The sequence below is a fragment of the Chenopodium quinoa genome, unplaced genomic scaffold (genome assembly GCF_001683475.1).
Source record: "Chenopodium quinoa cultivar QQ74 unplaced genomic scaffold, ASM168347v1, whole genome shotgun sequence".
NCBI lineage: Eukaryota > Viridiplantae > Streptophyta > Magnoliopsida > Caryophyllales > Amaranthaceae > Chenopodium > Chenopodium quinoa.
Window position 1 is genome coordinate 1406085 of NW_018742607.1, and position 4876 is coordinate 1410960.

Here is a 4876-nt window from a genome sequence, read left to right on the forward strand (position 1 = left end):
GTCGCCCCCAAAGGGAGTAGAGTCTTGTCCTACCAAAAACTTGGGCGTTTCAGGGACTGGACTGGAAAGTTTTTCTGGGTGAGGGTGCCTTCTAATTTTTCTGCTCCGCGTAACTTCAGAGAGATTCGCACCAACATGGTTGGGATCACAGTCTCTCCCTCTGAACCTGCTCGTGAGACAGAAGCTTTTTGACGAGGGGAAAACTAGGTCGTTATCTAATCTTCCCTCGGTCAAACTAAATTTATAAACACTTAACAAACCCTAATACGAGTATAGAGGCAAGTCAAGGGTCGAACCCAAAAGAACGGTAATGTTCAAGCACTTTCAATTATGCGCCTAAGCTAGATCGAAGACGAAGGTAAGAGAGAATACTAACAACTAACAAAACAAATAACCAAGCAAATAAAATGTTGGGGTTTGGTGAGTCCGACTCACCGCGGAAACAAAACCAAAAACAAGACCGCACTCGCAATAAATAAAACCATAAACATAATTAAATTAATCATAATATTAAGATAAGCTAATTACCTTTGACGTGTGCTTCGCTTCAAAATGAGCTCTTACTTGAAAGCTTCAAGTCCCGCTCACACGGAGACCTCCAACGAAGTCAACCCGCACCAACAAAACCGACTAGGTCCAATGTCTTGGGGTTAGCAAGACCCGACCAATAAAACCCGAGTAATTATATTGAGTTCAAAGGTTTTCACTAATTTTGATGCCTTTTTCAACACTTATTCAAGCATCATTCCCAATGCCCATATGGGTATTTATAGGAAATGATGGGAGTATCATTTACTCTCCCGTCAATGTGGGATAGTATGATTTTTCCATTTTATTTTAAAGCTAAAATAAAATTAATAATCAAGCTAGTAATAAATCAACAAGTGGCAAGCTCATGTGAGTGGTTAGGTGAGGATCACTTGGAGAAGGGGGAGACCAAACTTGCTCCCCACACCCTCTCCCATAACCGGCCACCTCACTCCACACACACTCCAGGACCACAAGCCACATGGCACCCACCCTTCGGCACCAAGGTAGCCAAGGTGGGCTGCCATGTGCTGCTGGCCGTGGCAGCCACCCCCAGCAAGCCCAGCAGGCCCAACACTCGCACGCGGGCTGCCAGGCGCTGCTGGCCAGCAATCCCAGCATGCTTGTGCGGGCTGTTGCTTGCCTTGTGCCTTGGCCAGCGCTGCTAGGCAGCAAGCTATGGCCTAGCCATGCTGCTGCTAGTTGTGGCGAGCTGGCGCGCCCAGCGTGCTAGCTGCTGCAGCTTGTTGCGGCATGGCTTGCTAGCCATTGCGCGCACAAGGCTGTGCCTAGCATGCTAACACGCACTAGGCAGCGCCTAGCCTTCCTATGCTAGCATGGGTGCGCTAGCACGCACCAGCTAGCCTAGGCTCGGCTTGGTGCGCATGCTAGCCACCATGCTAGGCCATACGCCCTTAGCACTCGGTTTGCTTGGGCATTCCGATGCTAGTGGTATTTTGGTCTTTTGTTGATTTATTACTATTTCTCGTCTCGTCTTTCACTATTTTTCGACTCGACTTCCGACGCTAGATTTTTACGCACTAAGCTCGAATTTCCGACGTCTAAAAAAATATTACTCGGTCGACTCATTAATTCCTTCCGAATTAAATCGTCGGTTCGGTTTTTTGAATGCTTGGGTGTGACCCGAAGGGGTCAGTCAAGATTAAGCTGTAATATTAATTATTCATTAATATTAGTAATCGGAAGCGGCCTCCACCCAGGTATTCCGATCACTTGACGTCACTGAATATATAAGCTTTCTAATAATTCTGAACCCACTAACGGAATAGTACACTTGTTCGAAGGACACCATTCCTTTCAATCTCCCACTTGTCCTTCCGGATAAGTGCGCATTTTGTGTACAACCTTTTTCCTATGTCGCTTAATGTCTCTTCATGAACTATTAGGTAAGATTTATTTTGTCATCCTTACTACGTCCAGAAATGTTTCCCGATTTCGAGTTCGATTGTCAATAAACAGATGATTTCTAAAATCCATCCGAGCACGGCCATGCATTTTACAGTCTCGCTCTACGAGAGGCCTTGTATACAACAAAGACGTCTTCCCTATTTTAGTAGGGGGACATTCCCAGTCTTGTAATGTAGCTCCTCTTACTGAGAGGACCTAGTCGCCCGAGTGTTGCCATTATAATCCCCTATTACGGCAGACGTTTGACAACATCAAAGCGAACTAGTACTCAAACAAGAGAACTCACAATACTCATGGTCGAGGAAATAGGTTCCGATAGCCATAATGAGAAGTATACTTATGACAAAATGTTTTTTAATTTCTTAAAGTATTCTCATAGGTCGATCCAGTATGGTTCTAAACCAAGATTAGGGATAATTTTCGATTATAATATTCAATGTTCACTTAATAGGTGTTTCCTTACCAAGACTGGTCTTGATACCCTATTTTGAATATTCTCAGAATTGAATAGACTCATTATTTAATCTTAAACCACAATTAAATATCATAACGGAGTAATAAAATATTGCATGAAATTTTATATTACTCCAAAACTTGAATGGTTTTCCTTAGCGTCTTACATTAATTTTTCTCAAAATTAACTAAAACACTAAAGAAGAAAATCAAAGCCAGTCTCCTACATGCTTGATTCCCATTGCCTCAACGTGCTTGTTGTGCTTCACTTGAGGCAAAGGTTTAGTAAGTGGATTGGCTACATTGTCATCCGTTCCAACTTTGCAAATCTAATTTCACCCTCTGATTTCCATTCTCGAATCATGTTAAATCGCCGCTTGACATGTTTCACCTTCTGATGTTCCCAAGGCTCTCTGGCCAGAGCAATAGCTCCATTGTTGTCACAATAAAGGGATATTGGACCCTTTATAGAGGGTACAACATCAAGTTCACCAACGAACTTACGAATCCAAATAGCCTCCTTATATGCTTCAGCAGCTGCTAAGTATTCGGCTTCAGTTGTAGAATTTGCAGTTGTACTCTGCTTTACGCTCTTCCAACTAAACGCGCCTCCATTTAGACAGAACACATATCAAAATTGCGATTTGAAATCGTCTCTGTCTGTCTGGAAGCTTGCGTCGGTATAACCTTCCACAACTAAATCCTCTACACCACCATACACCAGGAATTTATCCTTGTTCCTTTTCAGGTACTTTAGGATATTTTTGGCCGCAGTCCAATGCGCCTCTCCTCGGTCTGATTGGTAACGGCTCGTAGCACTCAAGGCATACGATACATCTGGCCTAGTTCATATCATGGCATACATGATCGATCAAATAAGCGAAGCATATGGAATCTGATTCATTCTTACCCGCTCATCAGGTGTCTGTGGACACTGCTTCTTGTGTAGGGTTATGCCATATGACATTGGCAGGTGACCTCTCTTGGCCTCCTCCATGCCAAATCGAGCAAGTACCTTATCAATATAAGTACTCTAACTCAATCCAATCATCCTTTTCGATCTATCCCTATAGATCTTGATGCCTAGTATGTACTGAGCCTCTCCCAAGTCTTTCATTGAGAAGCTCATTCCAAGCCAGGCCTTTACAGACTCTAACAACGGAATGTCGTTTCCAATGAGAAATATTTCATCGACATATAAGACTAGGAAGGCGATGTCACTCCCACTGACCTTCTTGTAAACACAAGATTCATCTGGATTCTTGATAAAACCAAACTTACTAATGGCTTCATCGAATCGCAGATTCCAACTTCTCCTTGCTTGCTTTAATCCATAAATGGACTTCTTAAGCTTACAAAGTTTCTTAGCATTGTTTTGGTCGACAAAACCTTCAGGATGTGTCATATACACAGTTTCTTCAAAAAAACCATTAAGGAAGGTGGATTTGACGTCCATCTGCCATATTTCATAATTGTGATATAAAGCAATCGCTAGGAGGATCCGAACGGATTTAAGCATTGCGACTGGTGAAAAGGTTTCATCGTAATCAATACCATGAACTTGTCTCTAACCTTTTGCCACCAATCTAGCTTTGTAAATGAATATATTTCCATCTTTGTCGGTTTTCAACTTGAAAATCCACTTACATCCAATAGGTGTATAACCTTCGGGTAAGTCAACCAAGTCCCAGACTTGATTTTCAAACATGGAATCCATTTCAGATCTCATGGCCTCTTGCCATTTAGCAGAGTCGGTGCTTGCCATCGCTTGCTTGTAGGTTGCCGGTTCATCTCCATCCATAATCAGGATGACCTGATTCTTGGTTAATACTAAAACAAGATATCTATCAGGTTGAGATCTCGGCCTCTAAGACCTACGTAGGGTAATGGATTGAGCATTTGCATTGTCGGTTCGACTTTGCACATTTTGATCATTTTGACTTGCGTCAACAGATGCTGTTTGAGCACTTTGACTGTAATTATGATTTTGTTGCTCATCCTCACGAACTTCGTCGAGTTAGATTTTCCTCCCACTTGTCATTTCGGAAAGATGCTCCTTCTCCAAAAAGACAACATCGCGAGCAACAAACACTTTATTCTCCAATTTGTTGTAGAAGTAATACCCTTTGGTTTCTTTTGGGTAGCCCACAAAGTAAATCTTTCAGATTTGGGATGAAGTTTGTCAGAAATCAATTTCTTGACATATGCTTCGCATCCCCATATCTTTAGAGAAGATAACCTTGGAGGTTTCTTCGTCCATAATTCATATGGAGTCTTTTCTACAGCTTTTGATGGAGCACGGTTCAGTATTAGTGTCGTAGTTAGAAGTGCGTGTCCCCAGAAAGAGATAGGAAGATCACTAAGACCCATCGTTGATCGTACCATGTCTAACAAGGTTCGATTTCTCCTTTCGGATACTCCCTTCCATTGTGGAGTTCCTAGAGGTGTCAATTCTGAAAGTATACCC